The sequence below is a fragment of the Pongo pygmaeus genome, chromosome 6 (genome assembly GCF_028885625.2).
Source record: "Pongo pygmaeus isolate AG05252 chromosome 6, NHGRI_mPonPyg2-v2.0_pri, whole genome shotgun sequence".
NCBI lineage: Eukaryota > Metazoa > Chordata > Mammalia > Primates > Hominidae > Pongo > Pongo pygmaeus.
Window position 1 is genome coordinate 53,809,377 of NC_072379.2, and position 14,967 is coordinate 53,824,343.

Sequence of the window (14,967 nt, forward strand, 5' to 3'; positions counted from 1 at the left end):
TGCATGTGTCTTCATAGCAGCATGATTTATAGTCCTTTGGGTATATACCCAGTAATGAGATGGCTGGGTTAAATGGTATTTCTAGTTCTAGATCCCTGAGGAATCGCCACACTGACTTCCACAATGGTTGAACTAGTTTACAGTCCCACCAACAGTGTAAAAGTGTTCCTATTTCTCCCATCCTCTCCAGCACCTGTTGTTTCCTGACTTTTTAATGCTTGCCATTCTAACTGGTGTGAGATGGTATCTCATTGTGGTTTTGATTTGCATTTCTCTGATGGCCAGTGATGGTGAGCATTTTTTCATGTGTTTTTTGGCTGCATAAATGTCTTCTTTTGAGAAGTGTCTGTTCATGTCCTTCACCCACTTTTTGATGGGGTTGTTTGTTTTTTTCTTGTAAATTTGTTTGAGTTCATTGTAGATTCTGGATATTAGCCCTTTGTCAGATGAGTAGGTTGTGAAAATTTTCTCCCATTTTGTAGGTTGCCTGTTCACTCTGATGGTAGTTTCTTTTGCTGTGCAGAAGCTCTTTAGTTTAATGAGATCCTATTTGTCAATTTTGGCTTTTGTTGCCATTGCTTTTGGTGTTTTAGACATGAAGTCCTTGCCCATGCCTATGTCCTGAATGGTAATGCCTAGGTTTCCTTCTAGAGTTTTTATGGTTTTAGGTCTAACGTTTAAGTCTTTAATCCATGTTGAATTGATTTTTGTATAAGGTGTAAGGAAGGGATCCAGTTTCAGCTTTCTACATATGGCTAGCCAGTTTACCCAACACCATTTATTAAGTAGGGAATCCTTTCCCCATTGCTTGTTTTTGTCAGGTTTGTCAAAGATCAGATAGTTGTAGATATGCAGCATTATTTCTGAGGGCTCTGTTCTGTTCCATTGATCTATATCTCTGTTTTGGTACCAGTACCATGCTGTTTTGGTTACTGTAGCCTTATAGTATAGTTTGAAGTCAGGTCGTGTGAAGCCTCCAGCTTTGTTCTTTTGGCTTAGGATTGACTTGGCGATGCGGGCTCTTTTTTGGTTTCATATGAACTTTAAAGTAGTTTTTTCCAATTCTGTGAAGAAAGTCATTGGTAGCTTGATGAGGATGGCGTTGAATCTGTAAATTACCTTAGGCATTATGGCCATTTTCACGATATTGATTCTTCCTACCCATGAGCATGGAATATTGTTCCATTTGTTTGTATCCTCTTTTATTTCCTTGAGCAGTGGTTTGTAGTTCTCCTTGAAGAGGTCCTTCACGTCCCTTATAAGTTGGATTCCTTGGTATTTTATTCTCTTTGAAGCAATTGTGAATGAGAGTTCACTCATGATTTGGCTCTCTGTTTGTCTGTTGTTGGTGTATAAGAATACCTGTGATTTTTGTACACTGATTTTGTATCCTGAGACTTTGCTGAAGTTGCTTATCAGCTTAAGGAGATTTTGGGCTGAGACGATGGGGTTTTCTAGATATACAATGATGTCATCTGCAAACAGGGACAATTTGACTTCCTCTTTTCCTATTTGAATTCCATTATTTCTTTCTCCTGCCTGATTGCCCTGGCCAGAACTTCTAACACTATGTTGAATAGGAGTGGCGAGAGAGGGCATCCCTGTGTTGTGCCAGTTTTCAAAGGGAATGCTTCCAGTTTTTGCCCATTCAGTATGATATTGGCTGTGGGTTTGTCATAGATAGCTCTTATTATTTTGAGATACGTCCCATCAATACTTAATTTATTGAGAGTTTTTAGCATGAAACATTGTTGAATTTTGTCAAAGGCCTTTTCTGCATCTATTGAGATAATCATGTGGTTTTTGTCTTTGGTTCTGTTTATATGCTGGATTACATTTATTGATTTGTGTATATTGAACCAGCTTTGCATCCTAGGGATGAAGCCCACTTGATCATGGTGGATAAGCTTTTTGATGTGCTTCTGGATTCGGTCTGCCAGTATTTTATTGAGGATTTTTGCGTCAATGTTCATCAAGGATATTGGTCTAAAATTCTCTTTTTTGGTTGTGTCTCTGCCCGGCTTTGGTATCAGGATGATGCTGACCTCATAAAATGAGTTAGGGAGGATTCCCTCTTTTTCTATTGATTGGAATAGTTTCAGAAGGAATGGTACCAGTTCCTCCTTGTATCTCTGGTAGAATTCGGCTGTGAATCCATCTGGTCCTGGACTCTTTTTGATTGGTAAGCTATTGATTATTGCCACAATTTCAGATCCTGTTATTGGTCTATTCAGAGATTCAACTTCTTCCTGGTTTAGTCTTGGGAGCGTATATTTGTCGAGGAATTTATCCATTTCTTCTAGATTTTCTAGTTTATTTGCATAGAGGTGTTTGTAGTATTCTCTGATGGTAGTTTGTATTTCTGTGAGATCGGTGGTGATATCCCCTTTATCATTTTTTATTGCATCTATTTGATTCTTCTCTCTTTTTTTCTTTATTAGTCTTGCTAGCGGTCTATCAATTTTGTTGATCCTTTCAAAAAACCACCTCCTGTATTCATTAATTTTTTGAAGGGTTTTTTGTTTCTCTGTTTCCTTCAGTTCTGCTCTGATTTTAGTTATTTCTTGCCTTCTGCTAGCTTTTGAATGTGTTTGCTCTTGCTTTTCTAGTTCTTTTAATTGTGACGTTAGGGTGTCACTTTTGGATCTTTCCTGCTTTCTCTTGTGGGCATTTAGTGCTATAAATTTCCCTCTACACACTGCTTTGAATGCATCCCAGAGATTCTGGTATGTTGTGTCTTTGTTCTCATTGGTTTCAAAGAACATCTTTATTTCTGCCTTCATTTCATTATGTACCCAGTGGTCATTCAGGAGCAGGTTGTTCAGTTTCCATGTAGTTGAGCGGTTTTGAGTGAGTTTCTTAATCCTGAGTTCTAGTTTGAGTGCACTGTGATCTGAGAGATAGTTTGTTATAATTTCTGTTCTTTTACATTTGCTAAGGAGAGCTTTACTTCCAAGTATGTGGTCAATTTTGGAATAGGTGTGGTGTGGTGCTGAAAAAAATGTATATTCTGTTGATTTGGGGTGGAGAGTTCTGTAGATGTCTATTAGGTCTGCTTGGTGCAGAGCTGAGTTCAATTCCTGGGTATCCTTGTTGACTTTCTGTCTCGTTGATCTGTCTAATGTTGACAGTGGGGTGTTAAAGTCTCCCATTATTAATGTGTGGGAGTCTAAGTCTCTTTGTAGGTCACTCAGGACTTGCTTTATAAATCTGGGTGCTCCTGTATTGGGTGCATATATATTTAGGATAGTTAGCTCTTCTTGTTGAATTGATCCCTTTACCATTATGTAATGGCCTTCTTTGTCTCTTTTGATCTTTCTTGGTTTAAAGTCTGTTTTATCAGAGACTAGGATTGCAACCCCTGCCTTTTTTTGTTTTCCATTTGCTTGGTAGATCTTCCTCCATCCTTTTATTTTGAGCCTATGTGTGTTTCTGCACGTGCGATGGGTTTCCTGAATACAGCACACTGATGGGTCTTGACTCTTTATCCAATTTGCCAGTCTGTGTCTTTTAATTGGAGCATTTAGTCCATTTACATTTAAAGTTAATATTTTATGTGTGAATTTGATCCTGTCATTATGATTTTAGCTGGTTATTTTGCTCGTTAGTTGATGCAGTTTCTTCCTAGCCTTGATGGTCTTTACATTTTGGCATGATTTTGCAGCGGCTGGTACCGATTGTTCCTTTCCATGTTTAGCGCTTCCTTCAGGAGCTCTTTTAGGGCAGGCCTGGTGGTGACAAAATCTCTCAGCATTTGCTTGTCTGTAAAGTATTTTATTTCTCCTTCACTTATGAAGCTTAGTTTGGCTGGATATGAAATTCTGGGTTGAAAATTCTTTTCTTTAAGAATGTTGAATATTGGCCCCCACTCTCTTCTGGCTTGTAGAGTTTCTGCTGAGAGATCCGCTGTTAGTCTGATGGGCTTCCCTTTGAGGGTAACCTGACCTTTCTCTCTGGCTGCCCTTAACATTTTTTCCTTCATTTCAACTTTGGTGAATCTTACAATTGTGTGTCTTGGAGTTGCTCTTCTCGAGGAGTATCTTTGTGGCGTTCTCTGTATTTCCTGAATCTGAATGTTGGCCTGCCTTGCTAGATTGGGGAAGTTCTCCTGGATAATATCCTGCAGAGTATTTTCCAACTTGGTTCCATTCTCCCTGTCACTTTCAGGTACACCAATCAGACGTAGATTTGGTCTTTTCACATAGTCCCATATTTCCTGCAGGCTTCGCTCGTTTCTTTTTTTTCTTTTTTCTCTAAACTTCCCTTGTTGCTTCATTTCATTCATTTCATCTTCCATCGCTGATACCCTTTCTTCCAGTTGATCGCATGAGCTCCTGAGGCTTCTGCATTCTTCACGAAGTTCTCGAGCCTTGGTTTTCAGCTCCATCAGCTCCTTTAAGCACTTCTCTGTATTGGTTATTCTAGTTATACATTCTTCTAAATTTTTTTCAAAGTTTTCAACTTCTTTGCCTTTGGTTTGAATATCCTCCCGTAGCTCGGAGTAATTTGATCGTCTGAAGCCTTCTTCTCTCAGCTCGTCAAAGTCATTCTCCATCCAGCCTTGTTCCGTTGCTGGTGAGGAACTGCGTTCCTTTGGAGGAGGAGAGGCACTCTGCTTTTTAGAGTTTCCAGTTTTTCTGCTCTGTTTTTTCCCCATCTTTGTGGTTTTATCTACTTTTGGTCTTTGATGATGGTGATGTACAGATGCGTTTTTGGTGTGGATGTCCTTTCTGTTTGTTAGTTTTCCTTCTAACAGACAGGACCCTCAGCTGCAGGTCTGTTGGAGTACCCGGCAGTGTGAGGTGTCAGTCTGCCCCTGCTGGGGGGTGCCTCCCAGTTAGGCTGCTCGGGGGTCAGGGTTCAGGGACCCGCTTGAGGAGGCAGTCTGCCCGTTCTCAGATCTCCAGCTGCGTGCTGGGAGAAACACTGCTCTCTTCAAAGCTGTCAGACAGGGACATTTAAGTCTGCAGAGGTTACTGCTGTCTTTTTGTTTGTCTGTGCCCTGCCCCCAGAGGTGGAGCCTACAGAGGCAGGCAGGCCTCCTTGAGCTGTGGTGGGCTCCACCCAGTTCGAGGTTCCTGGCTGCTTTGTTTACCTAAGCAAGCCTGGGCAATGGCAGGTGCCCCTCCCCCAGCCTCACTGCCGCCTTGCAGTTTGATCTCAGAGTGCTGTGCTAGGAATCAGCGAGACTCTGTGGGCGTAGGACCCTCCGAGCCACGTGTGGGATATAATCTCCTGGTGCGCCGTTTTTTAAGCCTGTCGGAAAAGCGCAGTATTCGGGTGGGAGTGACCCGATTTTCCAGGTGCCGTCTGTCACCCCTTTCTTTGACTAGGAAAAGGAACTCCCTGACCCCTTGCGCTTCCCGAGTGAGGCAATGTCTCGCCCTTCTTCGGCTCGCCCACGGTGCGCGCACCCACTGACCTGCGCCCACTGTCTGGCTCTCCCTAGTGAGATGAACCTGGTACCTCAGATGGAAATGCAGAAATCACCCGTTTTCTACGTCGCTCATGCTGGGAGCTGTAGACCAGAGCTGTTCTGGAAATTTATTTTAAAAATTCTAAGACATAAATAGAAAAATAAAACAGATTTATGTGTATGAAAGTTCATGTAATGTAGTTCTCGCCAGTTGATGTTCAGATTCAAAGCAATTTCAGCAAGATTGTCTTGCAGGTCACTTTTCACTAAATGATGCTGCTGGAATAGTCTATCTATATAAGAAAAACCATATGTTATACACAAATATCAGTCCCAGGCCTAGCCATTTTGAATGTTCCTAAGCTAGGATGTCTTTTTGACATGTCTTTATAAATTTATAATGCTCCAGGCTTTTCTTGATTTTCCTTGTGCTAGCCTTGGAATCAGCCATTTTTTCCAAGGAGCCCTGGTTCCTTTTAGAGGAGAATGGTATTTGGAAACCAAGACCTGAGTGGTATGTGCACTCATTACTACCAGTGTGTCCTTGTTTCTAGGCCCTTTCACTGCATGTATGTGCATGTGTGTGTGTATGAAACCATGATTTCATAACTGTAGCTCCAATCCCAGCCCAATGCTATAGAAAGGCAGACTAGTTAGGTACCTCAGAACTCACAGAAAAACACCACAGGCTTACATCGTCTGAAACTCCATCCAGTGGCAGAAGACACTCAGAAAGAGGGTCCAGGGAAATGCTCTCCATCCTGTGGGTGTGGTATCTACTATTCCCTCCAGGAAGGGTGCCCATGCAGGTAGCAGCAGCAGGGATCTAACAGGTGCCCTGCTAGGACTAGGCAGCCCAGGAAAGAGCCCTCTGCCCTTTGCCGACCCCCTACCCCACAACCTGGTGTCTCTCACCCTACACCCCATGGCAACAGGACATGGGAGGTACATTCTTCCTGCATCGGCAGCATGATTTGGGGCAGAGACGGAGCACCAGGGCACCAGATGAATCAAGCTGACCAGAATAGCACTAGTACTGCAAAGGCTCTGAAAACTAAACTGTCATTGTAACTATAGCACACAGAAGTAGGCCAGGACTTGAGTGATAAACCTGAAAACAAAGTGACTGTCTGCTGAAATAGAAATTTAAAATAGGATCCACAGTCTCTAACATAATATAAAAAATGTACTGGACACAATAGAAAAGCCACTCATCATAGCAAGAATAGAGAAAATAACAACTTGAATGAGAAAAGACAATCAACAGATGTCAACACTGAGATGAATAGGATGTGGGGATTATTTGACAAGGGTTTTAAAGCAGTCATCATGAAAACACTTCAATGAGCAGTTTTAAATACTCTGGAAGCAAATGAAAAGGCTATAAGATCTCACCAAAGAATTGTTTTTTTTTTTAAAGAACAACTTGGTGATTATAGAACTGAAAAATACAATAACTGAAATTAAAATTCAGTAAATGGACTTGGTAGCGGAGTGAATATTACTGAGGAAGCAATCAGTGCTCTTGAAGATGGAACAATAGAAATCTCCCAATCTAAATTGAGAGAAAATCACAGGAAAAAGGACAGAGCCTTTGGGACCTATGGTGTAGTAACAAAAGATTTAATATTTGTATCAACAAAATTTCAGAAGGAATGGAAAAAGAGAGTGGGGCTGAATAGTATTTGAAGAAGTAATTGCTAAAAACTCCCCAAATTTGGTGAAAGACACACCTGCAGAGTGAAGACACTGAGCGATTCCCAAGTAAGACAAACCCAGAGAAATCCATGCCAAGATACATTGTAAGTTAACTTTTAAAACTAAAAGAAAAAATCTTGAAAGCAGGTACAGAGAAATGACACATCCCCTACAGGCCAAACTGACTTGAATTGTAGCAGACTTCTCATGTGAAACTAAGGAGGCCAGAAGGTTGTGGCAGAACATTTGTCAAGATGAATTAAATATCCAGTGGATGTTTCCTTTATGAATGAAGGGCAAATAGACATTCTCCAATCAAGGAAAATTAAGATAATTTGTGGCTAGCAGAGAACCTTAAAGAATGGTTAATTGAAGTTCTTTTGTCAGGTTTCTTGAAGACCAGATGGTTGTAGATACGTGGTTTTATTTCTGAGTTCTCTATTCTGTTCCATTGGCCAATGTGCCTGTTTTTTACCATGACCATGCTGTTTTTGTTATTGTAGCCTTGTAATATAGTTTGAAGTCAGGTAGGCTGAGGCCTCCCACTTTGTTCTTTTTGCTTAGGACTGTCTTAGCTATATGAGCTCTTTTTTGATAGCATGGAAGCAACCCAAATGCCCACGAATGATAGACTGGATAAAGAAAATGTGGTACATATATACCATGGAACATTTTGCAGTCATAAAAAGAAATGAGATCATGTCTTTGGCAGGGACATGGATGGAGCTGGAAGCCATTATCCTCAGCAAACTAATGCAGGAACAGAAAACCAAACACTGCGTGTTCTCACAAGTGGGAGCTGAACAGTGAGAACACATGGACACAGGGAGGGGAACAACACACACTGTGGCTTGTCAGGGGAGGGTAGGGGGAGGGAGAGCATCAGGAAAAATAGCTAATGCATGCTGGGCTTAACACCTAGGTAATGGGTTGATAGCTGCAGCAAACCACCATGGCACACGTTTACCTATGTAACAAACATGCACATCCTGCACATGTACCCCTGAACTTAAAATTTAAAAAGTTCTGAAAACAAAAAGGAAATGAAAGAAGGAATCCTAGAATATAGGGAAGAAATATAAAACAGCAAAATAGATACAGAGAGGGGTAGATATAATAGACTGTTCTTCTCATGAGTATTTCCTTTAGTGTACTTTTTTTGCTTTATTTTGTTACTCTTTATTTAGATTTTTAAGTCAAGGATTTAATTCGCTTATTTTCACTCTTTCATGTTTATTGATAAAGCTTTTGAGGCCATGAATTTGCTTCTTATCCTTGCTTTAAATGTCTTCCTTAGTTTCCATATGGAAATGGTATTGCCTGCCATGCTGCTGCCATCATTCTATTTTTTCACCTTTCTGAATCTGTTTTTGTTTGTCTTCCCTGTGTAGCATAAGTTGAGTCTGTCTTTGCTTTGTGAGATAATGTGAAAACCTTTGTTGTAAGTTTTATGTGTATTTGACTATATTTGCTTTGTTTCTGTATATGATTCTCTTTTAAACTTTTTGTATTTAAGAAGGTTACTATTATTTCCTCAATTATTGCATATTTGAAACTTTTTTTATAACATCTATACTTGAATGACAGATTGGCTAGATATAAAATCCTTGGTTCTCACTTTTTTTCTTGAGACGGAGTCTTGCTCTGTCGCCCAGGCTGGAGTTCAGTGGCACGATCTTGGCTCACTGCAGCCATAAAAAAGGATGAGTTCATGTCCTTTGTAGGGACATGGATGAAGCTGGAAACCATCATTCTCAGCAAACTATCACAAAGACAAAAAAACCAAACACTGCATGTTCTTACTCATAGGTGGGAATTGAACAATGAGAACACATGGACGCAGGAAGGGGAACATCACACACCAGGGCCTGTTGTGGGGTTGGGGGAGGGGGGAGGGATAGCATTAGGAGATATACGTAATGCTAAATGACGAGTTAATGGGTGCAGCACACCAACATGGCACATGTGTACATATGTAACAGACCTGCACGTTGTGCACATGTACCCTAAAACTTAAAGTATAATAATAATAAAAAAAGAAGTCGTTATTACCTAATAAGTTTTAAGGTATGTAGTCTCTGCAATTTATAGTTTCACTCTAAAGAAATATTGGTACAAATATACCAAGGAAACCAATTACATGAATCTTCATGGAAGCATTATTTGTACCTGAGGAAAAAAAAGCTGAAAACAACTCAAAGGCCCACTAACAGAATGGATAAAATGAATATTTCCATACAAAGTAATATTGTAAATGAGTGAATGTGATCTACAGTCACAAGCATCAGCAGGAACCAATGTCAAATAGACTGTTAAAGATAAAAAACTAAGTCATCAAAGGGGATGAGTGTGCATGTCAATATATATGCCATTTACATAGGGCCTAAAAGCAAACAAGACAACAATATTATAGAAGATATAGTGTGGCAAAACAGCAAAAGCGTAGGCATAGTTAATTCAAAACATAGGCTGGTGATCACTTCTAGGAAAGAATGCAATACAGGAGAAGCCCTGGGTGCTTCAATGTTAATATTCAATTTCTTGGTGTTAAGTATACAAGTGTTCATTTTATAATTCTTTCAAATGTGTGTGTATATATGTATATAATGCTTAATATATATTTATATTCTTCAAAGTAGGGCTTTGATTCCTCATCAGTGGTTCTTAAACTTCATGTTCTCTTTAGGTAGCTCTGGGTGCTTAAATAAGCATCAAGAATTGTTCTGATGACACGTCCAGCTATTCAAATAAAGTTCAAATTGTAGATTTTATTGTTTCCATTTGTGCAATGTATTTTTTTCCTTCCAACTTCTATTTTAGGTTCAGGGGTACATTTGCAGGTTTATTATATAGGTAAATCGCATGTGATGGGATTTGGTGTACAGATTATTTTGTCACCCAGGTAATAAGCATAGTACCTGATAGGTATTTTCTCAGTCTTCACTTTCCTCCCACCCTCCACCCTCAAGTAGGCCCTGGTGCCTATTTGTCCCTTCTTTTTGTCCATGTGTGCTCAATGTTTAGCTCCCACTTATAAGGAGCACATACAGTATTTGGTTTTCTGTTCTGTGTTAGTTCACTTAGGAAACTGGCCTCCAGCTCCATCTGTGTTGCTACAGAGGACATGATCTCATTCTTTTTATATGGCTGTATAGTATTCCATGGTATATATGTACCACATTTTCTTTATCCATTCCGCCATTGATGGGCATTTAGGTTGATTCCATGTCTTTGCTATTGTGAATAATGCTGCAATGAACATATGTGTATATGTGTTTTTATGGTAGAACAATTTATATTCCTTTGGGTATATATCCAGTAATGGGACTGCTGGGTTGAATGATAGCTCCATTTTAAATTCTTTGAAAAATCTCCAAACTGCTTTCCACAGTGGCCAAACTGGTCTACATTTCTACCAGCAGTGTATGTGTTCTCTTTTCTCCAAAACTTCACCAGCATCTTTTTTTTTTTTTTTTTAACTTTTTCATCATAGCCATTCTGACTGGTGTGAGATGGCATCTTACTGTGGTTTTGATTTGCATTTCTCTAATGATTAGTGATGGTGAACATTTTTTCATATGCTTGTTGCCTACATGCATGTCTTCTTTTGAGAAGTGTCTGTTCACATTTTTTGCCCGTTTTTAATGAGGCTGTTTGTTTTTGCTTGTTGATTTAAGTTCCTTATAGGTACTGGATATTAGACCTTTGTCAGATGTGTAGTTTGCAGGTGTTTTCCCCCCGTTCTGTAGGTTGTGTGTTTACTCTGTTGATAGTTTCTTTTACTGTGCAGAAGCTCTTAGTTTTATTAGATCCCATTTGTCAATTTTTGTTTTTGCTGCAACTGCTTTTGGTATTTTCATCATGAAGTCTTTGCCAAGGCCTATATCCATAGCCTTTCCTATTTTCTTCTAGATTTTTTATAGTTTTCAAGTCTTTCATCCATCTTGAGTTGATTTTTGTATATTGTGTAAGGAAGGAGTGGTATAGCTTCTTAAAAATTACTGGATTGTGTTTCATAGGGTTTTGAAAAAAAGATGTCATTCATAGAAATTGCGTTAAAATTCACATCTCTCAGGATGTGTTTCTTCATCTGTACATAGGTGATAATAACTACCTCATAGAATTATGCGGATCAAGCAAGGTGTTCCAAGTCAATGTGCATTATTAAGGGCTACACATGTGATCCATTTTGATACCACCAGACAATAGACCAACTTTGAATTGGATGTTAATAAAAAAGCTATGATGTATTCATAATCCAAAAGAGCAATAAGATTATTTATATTTGACTTTGAATAATTTTTTGAGGAGCTTTTGCAGCTACTGACTTCCTTAGTATGCTTGCCTGAGATTAAAATATATATTGACTTCCTCATTATGCTTTTCTGAGATTAAAATTCTTTTATATCCTTTGAGCACATATAGATAATGGCCTTTACTTTTAAAATTTTCATCCAAGAGATATATATAACTCATATATAAATATTGAGATTATTCAGATGAAGCTGCAAAGCCAGTTCACGGAATATACTGGATTGAATCATATCCAAGAACGTATGAATTTTATTTAAAAAGCACCTCAGCTATTGAAAAGAGCAAGCCTGTTTACACAGCTTCATACAGACCTAAGAATACAATGGGGATCATACACATGAGAGTTATTTCTTTAATAAGGATGGTGTGGCAGCCACAAAAGTACACCACCTCTAGGGTATTCCTCTGAGAACCTGCTGCCCAGCTTCAGGGAACAGAGTTAACTGACAGCCTTCAACTGTAGTGCCATCAACATCTGCATGGCATTCACACTGGACCACATTCTTCCTAGTCAACCCCCAGCCAATGACCGAGCAAGGAAGATATACTAGTCTGTTCTCACATTGCTATAAGGAAATACCCAAGACTGGGTAATTTATAAAGGAAAGAGGCTTAATTGACTCACAGTTCAGCATGGCTGGGGAGGCCTCAGAAAACTTACAATCATGGCAGAAGGTGAAGGGGAAGCAAGCCACCTTCTTCACAAGGCGGCAGGAAGGAGAAATGAATGCAGGAGAAACTACCAAACACTTACAAAATCATCAGCTCTTGTGAGAACTCACTATCACGAGAACAGCATGGGAGAAAACACCCCCATGATTCAATTACATCCACCTGGTCTCTCCCTTGACTTGTGGGGATTATGGGGATTACAATTCAAGGTGAGATTTTGGGTGGGGACAGAGCCAAACCAGATGAGAAGGGTACTGTAGGGCCCGGCTGTTTTGGCCCAATGCTGAACTGCTTCATCACGCAATCTTTGCTCTGAAGCTGCTCACTGAGCAAGCCAAGCCCTGGTCAGCCGTCCTTTGCAGCTGGAGGCTCTCCTGCTTTCTTCCTCTTTCATAGATGTCAACAGGCCTCACAGCTGAAGGCTTTACCCACCCAATCCTGCTCCCCCTCCTCTAACAGCTATGACACCTTCCTAGTTTCACCCCTTCACCCATTCCAGTTTTACATAAGTTTTCCTCACTACACAGAGATGGTGCCACCAAGATCATTATTCATTTTACAACCTTACTGGGATCCCCTGATGAAATCCCTCTGAGACTACAGCACAGTAGCCCCTGGCAGAAGAGAGGACCCTGTACCTACAAGATGCCTTCCCTATCTCACAGATCCAGACCATTGTCAGATTTTAGAGTTCCTAGTATGGAGAAAAGTCCCTTGAGAACAGTAGAGCCTGGATTGAACTCTTAAAATAAGTAGGAGGTAGGCACCTGTGGTCCCAGCTATTCGGGAAGCTGAGGCAGGAGGATCGCTGGAGCCCAGGATGCAGAGAGACATGATTGTGCCACTGCACTCCAGCGTGGGCAACAGAGTGAGGCTGTCTCAAGGAAAAAAAAAAAAAAAAAAAAGGTGACACTGTGCAAAATGTTCATTTTATGTATACTTAGTGCCATCTGCTGGCTATGAAATATGACAGCATTTGTCATGAAATTACAAAAAGTGTTAAGGTGCTAGTTTGCACATGTTTTAACAGAAAATGGGAGAAAGCAAGAGAACTCAAGGACATGCACTACACTTGTTTTAGTTTTGTTTGAGTTGTGATGATCTCAGTGGCTCTTCTCTCCCTCACCCACCCACCTCTCCTATTTGTTCAATCTCTCTCCCTCCGCTGGTGCCTTAAAGGGGTCTCCATGCTTTACATCCCACCTCCGCTCCAGGATCAGGGACCCACCCGACATCACACCTTTTGCTTCAGCAACAATGAACTGCTGGAAATTTCCAGCAACTCCTTTTCCTGCCAGTGCTCACACTGTCCCCTTGCCTGTTAAGGTCTTACTTGTCTTCCTCCCACACCCCTGCCTCTCACCTGCTCAGATGTCCCCTCCTGCCAGCAGCCAGTCCTGACCATCCCCTCTGTGATCTGCTAATGCCACTCCACCTGTCACACAGTTTGATCATTTAAAAATGATCTGTTTTCCTTTGAAGTCTTTTATTGAACTCTGAATTACTTAATAAAAGGGTTTGTATATTATTTATTCCTGTTTTCCACCCGACACAGTACCTGGAACATAGCAGATGCTCAGCAAACATTCCACCAAAGAATAAGGTGGAAAATAAATGGTTAAAACATACAAAAATTTTAAAGATAGGGTATTTGGGTCACTTTTACTGTTTTCTGTCCCTACAATATGGCTGAATCATCCCCCATATGGCTCAACATTTTCTTAATTCTTTTTAAAGTACCCAACACTATATTGAGTGCTCTGGGGATCAAAATAATAGTATATAAAGACTGGGCGTGAATCCCTGCTCCACTATTTACTAGCTGGGCAATTTATTTAACATTTTAAAATTTCATCATCTGTAAAGTGGAAATATTAAAGGTATCTTCTTCAAAAGTGACATTTGGAAGAAAAAAATAAAGTAATACATATAAAGCATATGAGATTCAGTAAGTACTCGGTTAGTGGTGAGTTGTTTTTGTTGTTATTGCTAAGACCCAGGAACTCATTGTTTGAAGATCAGCATAGAGCACTTACTGGTTGGGTGGGATTTCTGTTCTCTACTCAGTGGTTTGTTTATTATTTAGAGACTGTCTGTCCCCTCTAGAGTCTATTAGTAATATTTTGTTATGCCAATTTAGGGGAGTTTTACTATCATGCTGTTTCTCTAATAATAGCTAATTTATATCTTTAATTTTTAAAAGCCATTATGCTGGAAACAGAACATTCATACAAACAATACATGAATGAATGTAGGTTATACTACAAAATAGCTGGTTACTATAATGTAGTGGTATTCCATGGCTTTAAGTTTAAAAATAACTTCACGTTTACTAGAGTGGACTTACCCTCCAGGCATAAAATTTTAAAGTCCAACAACTCCAGGCCTCCAGAGTCTTTACTTCCCACTAACTTCTCACCAGTGAAGGTGAAGCTAATGAAAAAGGATAGATGACTGCTTCTCAATTGGAAATGGATCCAAATACCATCAAGGGAATTGGTGTTTGGTGTACAGATTTTACCTACTGTCACAGCCTGGTTGGGTGGAGGATGGGGAAGGTGGTGGTATCTTTCTACTTTTAGAGTCTGTAAATGTTTCTCTGAATTCCTGTTTTTGTAGCAGATAATTTTGAGAAAATTTTGATTTTGAGAAAATTTTGCCTTGAGAAAGAGTCTGAAACCAAAAAGCTAAACAGAGGCAAAAGTTTGCGGCTTGGATCTTTAATATTAATAAGTTTATTGCTTTTTCCTACCTCCCACTCCTGCTACCTGAAGAAGGTGAGTAGGAGGGGAGGGATGGTGAAAGATGAGGGATGTGGAGGGAAAAGGACATAAGTGGGGGTTGGGTAGATGACAGATAGTGGCTGT